Source organism: Micromys minutus (genome assembly GCF_963924665.1).
Source record: "Micromys minutus genome assembly, chromosome: 9".
In the NCBI taxonomy this organism is placed as follows: domain Eukaryota; kingdom Metazoa; phylum Chordata; class Mammalia; order Rodentia; family Muridae; genus Micromys; species Micromys minutus.
Window position 1 is genome coordinate 4,902,032 of NC_137978.1, and position 13,724 is coordinate 4,915,755.

The window sequence follows — 13,724 nt, forward strand, 5'->3', positions numbered from 1 at the left end:
TCTTATATAATCCAGGACCACCATCCCAGGGATGACTGTGTCCACAAATGGGCTGGGTCCTCTCCAATCAATCACTAATCAAGAAACTGTCCTATAAGCTTGCCTATAGCCTGATCTTAGTGGGGCATTTTCTTTTTTCTTTCAGTGAGACAAGACTATTTTAATATTTCAAGGATAGGGCACATAAGGGCTCTTTTCCCCTTTCTTTTCTTTCTCCTTTTTTCTCCTTTCTTCTTTCTTTCCTTCCTTTGTTCCTTCTTTTATTCCTATTTTCTTTCTTTTGCTTATTTTTAATTAATTAACTAATTAATTAATCAATTAATTTTTATTGGATATTTTTATTTGCATTTCAAATGTTATCCCCTTTCCCACTTTCCTCTCCATAAACCCCCTATCCCATCCCCTCTCTCCCTGCTTCTATGAGTATATTCTCCCACCCACCCTTTCCTGCCTCATCACACTGACATTCCCCTACACTGGGGTTTTGAGTCTTGGCAGGACCAAGGGCTGCTCCTCATATTAATGCCCAACAAGGCCATCCTCTGCTACATATGCAGCTGGAGCCATGGGTCCATTCATGTGTACTCTTTGGATGATGGTTTAGTCCCTGGGAGCTTTGGTTAGTTGGTATTGTTGCTCTTACAGGGCTGCAAACCCCTTCAGCTCCTTCAGTTCTTTCTCCTAACTCCTCCATTGGGGACCCCATTCTCAGTTCAGTGGTTGGCTGCGAGCATCCACCTCTGTATTTGTCAGGCTTTGGAAGAGCCTCGCAGGAGACAGCTATATCAGGCTCCTGTCAGCATGCACTTCTTGGCATCAACAATATTGTTTGGATTTGGTGGCTGTGTATGGGCTGGATTCCTAGGTGGGGCAATCTCTGGATGGCCTTTTCTTCAGTTTCCACTTCAAACTTTGTGGGAGGCATTTTCTTAATTGAAGTTCCCTCCTTTCAGATGATCTTTGCTTGTGTCAAGTTGATGTAAAACATTCAGTAGTTTTTTTTTTTCTTTTTTTTTTTTTTTTTTTTTTTTTTTTGGTATCTAATACACTTTCTATAAAGATTTATTTCTATGTCTATGAGTGTGTGCCTACAGGTGTATATGCACACTATATATATGCTTGGTCCCCATAGAGGCCAAAAGAGGGTGTTACATTTCCTGGAACTGAGTTACTGAAGGTTACAACTTGCCATGTGGGTACTGGGACTGAACCTGGATCCTTTGCAAGAGCAGCTAGTGTTCTTAATGGGTCCTGAGTCATCTCTCCAGCCCCAAGGGACATTTTTTGTCCTATTGAACTTCAGTGTTTGTAGTTCAGGACAACATGTAGCACATAGTTGATACTTAGTATCTATTGTATCCAATTATCTAATCTAAGATGAGGAGATGGCTTTCTAGAGAATCCCAGCAGAAATCACAGAGATAACCAAGGAACAAGAAACCCCAAAGAAAGTCTGACAGCCTATAGCAACCCACCATGCTTGACAGTAAGAAAAGGGGACCAGCCACAAAAATAATGTCTTAGGGAACAAACAGTACACTGAAAAAAACGGAATGCCCAAATGTCACAGTCTCACAGTCTCTTTATTAAAGATTTAATTATTATAAGTTGGCAGGACATGCTACATCCCAAAGGACTGTGGGATAAGAAAAGAGGCAGATGAGATTCTACCGGTTCCCTCACATGTAGACTTTGATAAAGTCAACGTTTTAGAAAGTGAACCTTAGTGAGAAAATACATAACTATTGATCTCCTTAATAATCGGACAGACTCTAAAATTAAACCACAAATTCTTTTTAAAATGATAAAGATGCAAACCAGTTTGCAAGTTATGATGCTAACTACTGCTGAGCTTGACACTGTGTATTTGTGGACATGGCACATTTGTGAAAACTGCAAAAAAGGTAATTTGTCAGTATTATGATTGGAAAAATCTAAAACTGTGTAACCCGTTTAACCCAATAACTTTTTTTTCTGTGAATCTCCCTGAAAGTGACTATTTACATATTACACTTCATAATTGGTGTTTAGTAGCTACTTGCCTATGGAGATGCATTAGTTGTGATGATATACAGAAGCATGACCATATGCTTGTAAATTGAAGTTTAAGAAAGTGTAGAATTGCATGTATCCATGAATATACATATATGTAAAATATGCTTACTAGACTAATAATGAGGAAAGGCCATATTTATGTTAAGAGTTGTGATTATATGGGTGGCTTTCTTTTTCTTCAGTTTCTAACCTTTTGTAATTAAACAAAAAAGAATTTAAATTTATTTTCATTTGTTTGAGGATTTCACGTACATATATGCCACATGCCTGTCATGTTAACGCCTGGTGCTGGTAGAGGTCAGAAGAAGGCATCAGATCCCCTAAAGCTCTAATTACAGATAATTGTGAGCCACCACATGTGGCTGGGAATTGAACCTGGGTCCTGTGGAAGAACAGTGCTCTTGTTTGCTGAGCCATCTCTCCAGCCCTTTGTTTTATGATTTGCACAACAGAATCTCAGTTGTTGAGTGTTTTCCTGTACAGCCTTTTAATAGAAAACATCTTTGTTGGGCTATTCTTTGCCATTGTTACTTTGATAATGATTTTGACAGGATAATAGATTAATGAGCAAATGCTCTTTGGAATGAAACTATGTGTGAAATTGCGTATGTATGTTTGGATGATTATTGTTACTGTTTTTGATGATTTCCTACTGGAATTGGTCACACCTTCTAATCCATTGTCCATATTATTCTTATGCTTCTCAAGTAGAACAGAAGACAATTTTGACCCACATAGAACATTAGGTGATTTCTGAAGATGTGTTTGGTTGCCACAGCTGGAGTGGGAGAGTGGGAACTAGGGGGTAGAGAGGCGGGGAGGGTTTCGTTTCTGGTAACTCGAAAGCAGATGTCAGAGATGCTGCTAAGTATCTATTGTTGCATAAAATAGTCCTCTTCTGAGACGCATTTCCAGACCCCAAACATACTAAGGTTGAGAAACCTGCCCTGTGTTGATTCTTCAAAGGGAGAAAAACCTGATTTCTGTTTATAGCTGTCTAAATCACTTTTTGAGGGAGGGAATAAAAGCTTTTGCATAAGACTTATCTTTTCTTGGTCTTCAGCCGCACAGCACCACTAGACTGTGTTCGCTTAGGTTCTGTGGCTTATAGAAGATGTGGTCTCTGACTTCTATGTTCAATGAATTGCTTCTTGATAGTCAACTGGACAGGATCTGAAACCACCTAGGAGATAAACCTCTGGGAGTGTGAGAATTTCTAGATAAACTCAGTGGCTCTCATGCTTTCAAATGCTTCGACCCTTTAATACAGTTTCTCATGTGGTGATGCCCAGTCATAAGATTATTTTTGTTGCTACTTTATAACTGCAATTTTGTAAATTGTAATGTAAATATCTGTGTTTCTTGATGATTTTGGGCTTTCTTTGTGAAAAGGTGATTTAACCTCCAAAGGGGTAGCATGCAACCCACATGTTGAGAATCTCTAGTTTAACTGATAAGACCCACTCTAACTGTATCATGCTATACCGAAAGGACAAATTGAGCACCTTCATTCCTGGCTCTCTGATGCCTGACTGTGGATACAATGTGACCAGCTATCACACTGGCTTGCAGCTTAGAATTTTCCTAACAGGATGAGCCATATTCTAAAACGGGGAGCCAAAACACACTGGTTCTTCCTTAAATAGCCTTTGTTAGGGATTTTGTCCCAGTAAAGAGAAAAAGAACTAGTGTATACTTTTTCTCTGTGCTCCCAAGAGGACTTCGAAAGTCTGTTTTTCTTTGAGTCCTGTCATTCAGAATGGATATCATTTTAGGGAAGCCCTCTTTGGATTTCATTTCATGAGCAGCTAGATAATTCTCCACAGGCTTGTTGAGGAGAATGAACCTTTTTCTTCAGTGCAGTAGTCACTGCCAAGGGACCCATGCTCCATTTAATGGCTCCCTATCCAGGTTCATAGGAGGAACATGAATTAAGCTCAGTGGGCCCCAACAACAAAACAATAAGACACAACAACAATAAGGAGACTGAGCCATGTGCTCACATATTTAGTCCTGGCACTCAGGAAGTAGTGTCTTGAAGTCTTGTCTACCAAGTGAGGGTCTACCAGCCAGGGTTAGTTACATAGTGAAATTCTGTCTCAACAGACAAGACAGAGCAAAACAAAAGAGCAGCTCATCAAGTTTTTTTTCTTCTATTCAGAGGAGAGAGCAAACATGGTTCCCCAACCATGTTTTAAGTTTCCAGAATTTGGGAAACTTGAAGGCATCAGCACATCTAGGGCGCAATGGATAAGCCTTACCCCATGAGAAATACCTTCATGATCACGTACGAGGCCAAGTTCATTCTTGTGTGTGTGCTCATGTCACATGTGCCTGTTCCTTATGGCACAGACGAAACCAAGTCACTACAGTTTCCTATACCCATGCCACATGCCAGGCACATAGTATTCTAATTCTTTAGCAAAATCCATACAAGGAAGGCATTATCCCTATTTAACAGGTGAGAACACTTTTGCAAACAGCCTTAAGGTGTTCACGGTATGATGGGCAAGATAAGACTTGAATACCAGCACTTAACAGTACAGGTACCAAGGCCTAATGCTTTCCTGACTGATTCACCCAGATTTTAGATTTTTGACAGGTCTTCTTCTTCTAGAGGCACATGGGAAAACATTTAGTCTGCAGCTCACCTTTTATTAGTAAGTCACAGCAGGTTAAGGGTGGAGGTTGAACATAAAAGCCTATAACTTTAGTTTATGATGTTCTTTTCTCCTCCACAGCACACCTTTCTCAGAACCCCTAAGAAATCAAGTAGGATCCAGCAGGGTTAGAGGCGTCAGATAAGTGTGCAGTCCTTGTCAGTGATGTGAAGGTGTAGAACTCTGACCACATGGTCTGGGAGGATTTTGGGGAGAAGTGCTGGCGTGGCTTGAACACAGGGGTAGAAGGATACAAACATTTAAAAGTATGCATTGGAGAATTAATCGAGGGGCTGGAGTGAAATCATACTGAGGAATTAAGATCTGCTTGTGGTTTTTCAAGTGAACAAGGGTGGTGGCTTGGACCACATAGTGGGGATGCAAAGAACTGAGCTGTAGAGTTAGATACCCAGGAAGGAAAATGATCAAGATTTGCCTGTAGATAGAAATGAGTAACATTTACTGATAACAGACAATAAAGAATTCTATTTAAAAATTTTTTGATTTATATAATTTTATCATTTATTAAAGAAAAAAGTTTTTGTTCTAATCAGACTGATGTTTTCTTTGCTATAATAAAACATTGATTAAAGACAACTTGAGGGAGGAAAGGGTTATTTTAGGTTACACATTAGAGTCTACTGGCTTGCTTTTCATGGTTTTCTCAGGTCCTGCACAGGGGTCTTGCCTAACAGGGCTGGCCCTCTCCCATCAGGCAATAACCAAGAAAATAGTTCACACACTTGCCTACAGACAAATCTGGTGGAGGCGTTTTCTCAGCTGAGGTTCCTTCTTCTTCCTAGATTACCGTAGTTTGTATCAAACTGACAAGCACTAATCAAAAACAGATGTGCTTATTTTTAAATAAAGAATTGAATCTTGGCTGAATATTTGACGCAGCACAGATCACCATCAATGCTGAGAATGCCATTTTGCACAAATATCACAAAATCACAGAAGTATGTTTATGTCATTTCAGAAACTGCTGGAAATTCTGTCTGAATTGAAAGTCAAAACACAATAAACTTGTGTGTGTGTGTGTGTGTGTGTGTGTGTGTGTGAAACAGAGCTTTTAATTTGTATTTAATTTTAACTTTTATTTATTTGTGGGTGGGGGAACAATCATGTTTGATGTTACACATGTGGAGGTTAAAAGACAACTTTGGTGGTCAGATCTTTAGTTTCATGATGTGGGTTCTGGGAATTAAATCAGATTGTCAGGCCTGGTGACAATCTTGCCATCTTGTCAGCCTCTAATCAGCCAATTTAAAAGATAATTTAGCAGAATTCAGTCCAAACATATACAGTTTGATGCATGGTGTGGAACAAGAGGAGAAATACTACTCCAAGTCTTTGTCATAACCAATGTTTCTATAAGAACAGCAAGCTTTCTCTAGATAGTTATAGATAGATACATAGATAGACAGTACAGTTCTTAACAGATGGATCTGAGCCACAGTGTGTGTTGTGACAATACTTACAGGTCAAGGTGCACTTATGTGTTCAGAAACAAGGCTGCAATGATGTTCCATATTTGGACACAACGGGTAGGCATGGCTAGAAATACCTCAGATTTATTATATTTGATTTTTAAATGAACTTTGGGTTGTTACACATTTTAGAAACCTTTTATTTAATGACAATTTTGTGAGTACCCCACACTAAATTATGAGAAGAACCATAGGTTTGTAACAGGGCCCTAGACTGTAGCACAACCAACTCCATGATGAAAGTGTCATTCAGGCTGTAAAACTCAGCATGTGGGCAGCATCACTACCACAGTGAAAGCAAAGACCCAATTCATCAAAGTGCATAGTTCTGGGAATGTCTCTGAGTGTGCTAACCTTGTTTTCTGGCATCTGTAGTTCTGCTTCTGGCTGACTGTTCTTATTAATTGAAGTATGTCAACCCAAGACATGGTTTTTGTGCTTAAAAGCTTACCTTGAGAAAGGTTCAGGCCTACACTGGAATTCTGAATACCCAGTGCAGTTGTTGGTCAGTTAAGTAAGTCTTTCTATAGGCTTAAACCATGTCTGATCAGTCTTCTCTGATGAACACCCTACAAGTTTAAGAAGCCAGAATCGAAGACACTCGAGGGCCACACTTTCTTCTCTTTTCTTTTGTGGATAGGATAAGACTAAACAAACCTACTGTGAAATATGATTAGTGAAAAATCAAAAGCACCGGATACAGATTAGGTATCAATGAATGTTAATTCCTAATACGCTTTTCCATAGTTTGTCTCCTCTGCTCCTTTACAGGGAGCTCTTACATAGAACAGAGACGGAAGCCTGAGATTTCGTTTCTGGTTAAGTCCTTATGATGGTTAGTACTGTCAGTTTGACAATTAGAATCACCTAGGAGACCAGCTTTCCCGTGAGGGATTGTATAGACTAGGTTATCTTTTTGGCTATGTCCTTGAGAATTATCTAGATTAGAATCTCCTAGACTTGCTCTGCACAGGCCTGTGAAGGATTCTGGAGACCAGTCTATCCCCCTTGGCTGTGCCCCTGAGGATCATCCAGATTAGGGCAATGGAAACAAGATCCCTTTATCTGTGGGGAGAACCACTCCATCGACTGTGGTCCTGGATTTAATACCCAGGAGAAAGCTAACACAAGCACCCATCCTCTCTTCTCCCTGAGCATGCATGTAATGTGACTTTCCACTTCAAGTTTCTGTCATCATACTTCTTATTATGGTCTGTATTCTCTCTAACTGAACGGTGCAATAAACCTTTTCGTCCTTTAATGGCTTTTGTCAAATATTTTGGCAAAGCGACTTTAGTTCTTGCTAGGCAAGTCTTTCTGGAACCCTCCTCTGGAGTGGCCGAGATGGGGCAGAGGTAAACACAGAGAGGGCAGGAATAATGCCTCCAAGGCATTATTGACAGCAGTCGAATTCTTATTCCCTGAGTGAGTGAGTTCACATCTTTCTTTTTCTTTTCATTTTTCTTTTTTTTTGGGGGGGGTGGATCACAGAGATCCACCTGCCTCTGCCTCCCAGAGTGTTGGGATTAAAGAGCTCCAGTACGTCCAGTTTGAGTTCAATTCTTACAAGCTAGTTGGTAAGAGGAAGCCAGCTGGGACACTAGCAGGAGTACTAGCCGGATGGGGGCGTGGCGGGCAGGCGGAGACTCCAGGGTCGTCAGGCTTTTGGGTCTTGGCTCTGCCCCACTGTGGGAGCAGCTTCTGACGTCACGGGAGGTGGGCTAGACAAGGGGGCGTAGTCAATAGGGGCGGGGCCTTGGGGGCGGGGCCTGAGGTGGAGGGGCGGGACGCCGGTGCGTCCGGGAGCGCAGGCCGCCCCAGCCGCGGAGTAACCGGCGGCTCCTGACGCGCAGCGAGGTCCGCGCCCAGCCCTGCTCGTCCTCTCGGTGCCTCTCCTTAGCCGCGGGTGTCCACGCCGGGCCCCGCACGGCTGGCCGAATTGCCAGCCAGACGCCTGACCCAGCCAGACGCTGTGCCAAGGAGCCGCGCGGCCCGGCGCACACGGAAGTAGTGAGTGTCATGGTGGGGAGGTAGAGACTGCCGTGCCCAGCTCGGGGACCAGGAGAGGGACGCGGAGCGGGGCGGCCGGGTGGCCAGGGCGGCGGAGGAGGGGATTTCCAGGCGGCGGGGCTGCCGAGAGATGAGGGGAGGCCGCTCTGCTAACAGCGGCCCGCGCCACCGACATCCTGTTTATGGCCCCGCGGCCTGCGCGCCGACGGCCTCTGGCGCCGCAACAGCCGGACCGCAGGACTCGTCCACCCCTGGTCGGCTCTTGAGGACGGACTTTCGGGGGTCTGGAACTGCGTGGGGCGCGCCCCGGAACTCCGAACCGCAGCTTGCCGGAACGTAGCGTGTTGGAGGGCCATGGGTGAAGGGACTGGGGAGAAGCGACTATAGTCTTACACTAAGGGACCCTATTCATCGAAACTGGGACTAGGGCTGTGGCTCCCCAACTCCTGGCTCGGCTTCCGCGCGATCGCCTCAGAAGCAGTAGGCACCCCTCTGGAGACACTCCCAGGCTCCTGGGATGCATGTTTACTAAGGGAGACTAAACCACAGGTGTGGTTATCTCCAGGTGCCTGTGTGCCCCCTTTGGAGGTGTGTTCTCCGTGATTTCCCGGGGACAAGGACCGTGTCCGAATGATAGTCTTAATTCATGGCTGTGACCATGGTCTTCTGCCTCTGCTTGTATACACCGGTATCCATGCTATTAAAATTCCTCCCTACTCATTGAGCTCAGTCGCAGGTATTTACGGTACTATAAAATTACCATTCTTTCAGGGAAGAAGGCATAAAAACTTGGGTCGTTAAGTAAGGAGAATGCTGAGACAATTGGATAAAATTATCTAGTCTTTGGGTGTTGCCTTCCCCGTTTCAAAAGAAAATATTTGAGTTATGTGTGGGCATATGTGTGGTGTAAAAAACTTTAAAAAGGTGAACATTTGCAATGATGAAATTTTCTTCCCTAAATTAAATTTTGTGTTGCCTATTGCTTTGATGGTGGAGACTTGACTCTGATGTTTTCCAAGTACTGGTATTTGGGGCTATGTGAAACAAGTGTAATCAGGTTCAAAATGTAGTCCCAAGAGATCATGTGGGGGTACCAGGTTAAAAAATTAGATTTGGGGTTCTGTGTGGAAAGTCATTTCATTCCTGGCGTCAGTTTTCCAACATCCAGGGGATTTTTTTTTTTTTTTTTAATTGAAGGATCAGTTTGTTCTTTTGTACTCCGAGGTGAAGGTTAATGGAGACTGCCAGCCAACATTATAGGTAGTTCTGGTATAATATGCTTTATAAAATGAAATAAATGTCTTTTTTGTATGGATCTAGATCATGTAGAAGGAAACAGATACACTGTACTAGGGAGAGTGTGAACATCATGAATAGTTATCATAATTTAATTCTATGTATCATATTAACTAGGCACTTGGACTGGATTTCAGTTTGTCCACACTGTTGTACTTTTTTGGGGGGGGGATTGCTTAGATTTCTTTATTATCCTTTGCATTGAATATAGCTAGTTCTCTTTCAATACTATTTCACATTACACAATTTACTGGCTTTGGGAAAAGATGTTAGAAAGCGAATAGACTAGATATTGGCACAATAGCTAATGCATTTCTAACACATAACCATATTCCATTTTTGTTGTAATTTAGGTAGGTGTTAGTATCAGTTTGTCTTACCTGGAAGATTATCTTTCTGGCCACTTGGAATCCACCCTTTACAGATTTAAGGTGCTAGTTAGGAGGAGCTAGGCTGTACACATACTTTAATTTGGACCCCTGCTATAAAAAGCTAGTGGAAAAATATGGAGTTTTGACGATAGGGTTGCTTTTACGGGAATGTGCTTGCCTTAAATTACACAAAGGAACTTAACCTCAGGGCTTTTAAAGAGGACTGTGAGGTCTGCCCATTTAAAGAGGGTTGACTTTATGAACAGTAGTGATTCTAAGAAGACTGATAGATTTCAGTGGCACATTGCTAGCTATGGATTTTAATGCTGTCCAAAAGACATCATTCTGTTTCTTCTGAATAACTTGAAGTAACACATATATTTGGAGAGACCTAAAAATGAAGCAACTCTGTAGAATATATGTAGATTTAAACTCATTTTTATACAGAGAACACTATAAATAATTGTATATTAATTGAAAACAATTTATATCTTAGTAAAGGGCAGGCAGGATCTGTGTTTTCTGTCAGATTTTCTGTGCCTTCTTTTTTTTCCCCACTAAGGACACATATTCTGTATAATTTAATGAGATGGTAATATGCTGCTAGATTTATTGTCTAAGATGTGCATATTTGTACAAAGAATTTTTAAGAAATAGCTTTCATGAGACTAGAGAGATGGTTAATAGCACTGGCAACTCTTCCAACAGGTGGTCACACCTCTCTGTGACTCCAGTTCCAGGGGACAGGACACCCTGACACAGACGTGCAAGCAGGCAAAGCACCAGTGCACACAAAATAAAAATAAATCATTTAAAAAACAATCATATAGGAAGTTTCAGACAGACAGGGAATGGGTTATTAAGCAGACACTAGCTGAGCAAGTGGCTTCTGATGTTCTCTAATGTGCTGTGGCTTAATGGCCCATGGAGCCTTGCCTTAGACTGGAGGTGCTTGAAGGGATCTTGATGAATCTTTCAGACCGGTGGTTAACAGCTTGGTAAAAAATCTCATACTGAGGAAGACTTTGATATTTCTTGAGGAGTTTTAGAAAGTACACTTGGTTGGGGAAAATGGTATATAGTGGGTAGAGGCTAGATGTACTTTAAAACATTCAGTAATACATAGGACAGCCCTTCTTATAATCCACCTGGGTCAGAATGCCAGTTGTGCTCAAGTGGAGAAATCATGCTTAGGGGTGCCAAGTGAGGAAAGATATAGGGGTTCATGCTGTGGCAAGTTATTTTATGCCTGGCACCACTTTCCTGTTCTAAAAAGAAACCAAAACACCTAGGCTAGTTACCTTTCAGTTTTTGTGGAGAAGCCAGGCAAGTAATGTAAGCATAGTGTGTGAAAACCTGAGGACTTGTAAGCTAGAGCTGCAGTGAAGAAATTCATAAATGAATCAGACACTGTGGAAGCCAGGGAAGAAGAGGCTAAGCTTGTCTGCTGAGTGTTGAGCAGCAAGGAAGATTTAATGTGATTGAGCTTTTTTGTGTGGGGGGGGAAGAGTGAGGAATTTATTTAGTATGCTTAATTCTCTGGGCAGAATTTTTTTTTAGTCCCCCCCCCCCTTTTAAACACAAAGCTTATTTTCACATGACAAGGAGGAAACTCATTGTAGAGAAAGGGGAAAATGTAAGAAAGTAATAAGTAGGGGAGAAAAAAAATCTTCTATGGTCTGTATTGCCTTTCCCATTTAAAGGCAGTCAGGCCTACCATGTTTCCTTTGAGCATGGGTAGAGTTGGAAGAAAGCTTACCAATGAAGGGAGCAGAGTTGTTGGTTTCCGTGGGTAAGGGAAGTGCTGCTTGATTCATCTGTGCCTTCTATTTTCCCTTTTAAAATAACTCTGACCATGCCAGGTGTGTGTGGTACATATCTGTCATCTAAGTGCTTGGGAGGCTGGGGTAGGAGGAGCATTTGGATTTGGGAACTTGGCATCAGCCTCTGGGAAAGATGGTGAGAGAGTTTTTTTCCTATGTAATGCAAGGTACAAGGACATTGACTCACTGGTGCTAAGTGCCAAGCTTTGTCTTTAGACCTTTGATTGTCACTTCCTGTGCTTTACTCTCTTGTCCTCAGAGAGGTATGCCACTGTAGATTCCAGTCTCAAAGACTTTCTGGTAATATAGTTTGAAATAGCTGCCATGTTGATATGCTGGGGTTTCAGGGATAGGAAAAGAATTCCTGTGTATGCTTTTGCCTTTGAAGTACACTCACACTTACAGCATTTGAGGCAATCAGAAAGGAAAGGATAAAACCGGACGTTCTCTTTCATGATGTGTGGTTCTTCACAGCTGGTCGGAGAAATTATTCTTCAGTGCTCTGAGTAGTAGATCTTTTATTCCTAAGGCAAGATGTGCTTGAATATCAAAAGGAAGAAATATTAATAATGAGACTGGGTCTTTCTCTAGCCCAGGGTGGTCTGAAATCACCATGGCCTCAAACTTGTGATCCCACAGCCTCCAGCCTCCCACCTGCTGGGATTAGAGATAGGAGCTAACAGTAAAATCCTTTCAAGTGTACTCTGGTCAGAAGAAGCTGACACTTATTGAGATATTTTAAATCTACATAACTGGTTTACTCAACATGCTTGTTTATCCATTTATTAATCAGCAAGTATTTATTGACCTCTTACTAGTTATAGAGAGTGAATAAATGGAGTAAAATACAGAGGAATTCCTGGCCTTCTAAAGTGTGCAGACTGGTAGGAAAACGTTGAGTGTGTCCCCAGGTTTGGTGGTATAGTTATGCATGTAGAATGAGTAAGTCCCATCATGTTGCAGAATGTTCCTACAAACTTTCAGAGGACTCCTTTGTAATCTGCAGATTAGGGAATAGCTTTAGTTTGTTTTTTTGTTTTGGTTTTAATATATTACAGATCAAGTCATTCTTTTTTTACATCCAAACATCTCTTGGTGCCTGCTAAGTGCTTGACCGGTGACTAAAGCATAGCTCATATGGAAATAAACTTGCTACACATAGCTTATAGTGTGAGCAGTGCTGCAGCAGAGGTGAGATATGAGACTGTTGGAGAGCAAGACCTGCTCAGAGCCTTTCGCAAATGCTTTTTAAAGAGATGGGGTGGACTTGGTAGGTGGCTGAGTGGGTTAAGTGCTTGCAGTTCATGCATGAGGACCGGAGTCTGATCCCCAGCGCCCCAAAACTGGATGCAATGGTACATGCTTATAATCCTAATGCTGGAGCTTGTGCTGACCAGCTGAACTAGCCAAATAGGTATAGCTCTGGCTAGCCTTGACCTCATTAGATCTGTCTGTTTCCTGGGATTAAGTGCTGGGATTAAAGGTATATGCCACCACTCCTGCCACTCAGAGTTGCTTTTAGTTTGTTTTCTTGATACTGCTCTAAAGTACAAGGTAGGTGGCTCCTAAGGAACACCTGAGATTGACCTTTGATACACATGCACACATACTCCGCATATATGAAAATGTGTGTACATCTCACAGAAAGATGGGAGTGGGCTCTTGCTCCTGGGCTCAAGGAATACTTTTGTCTTAGTGTCCAAATAGCTGTTCTTCAGGGCACACACCACTACTCCTGGCATCCATTGGTTTTGAAGAGGCTTTGTTTGAGTAGGTCCTTGATGAGTGTGAGTTTCCTTGTTCTGAGGTAGGATGGGATGCGGAGAAGACATAGAGAATGAGCAAAGGCATGGAGCAGAGGTGGCCATGTACAAAAGGTGGGTGATAGACTTGTTTGTATGCACTGATTAGAGCCTAGACTTCTCAGGAGAGAACAAGAGGAGGTGAGGCAGTTTGGGGTGAGCTTGTAAGCAGAGTATGTGAACAGGAAGAGGCTAGGGACTGTGGCCAGTGGATGAG

At 42.2% G+C, this 13,724-nt stretch overlaps 1 protein-coding gene across 1 annotated transcript in view; it reads left to right on the forward strand.

Annotated features, from left to right (window-relative positions):
• The first annotated feature begins 7,998 nt into the window (after positions 1 to 7,998).
• The window catches only part of JAK1 (Janus kinase 1), a 107,025-nt gene continuing 101,299 nt past the window's right edge, over positions 7,999 to 13,724 (forward strand). The window contains exon 1 of the mRNA XM_080920999.1: positions 7,999 to 8,215. The gene's annotated coding sequence lies outside the window, so the exon portion shown is untranslated. The remainder of the gene's footprint in view (positions 8,216 to 13,724) is intronic.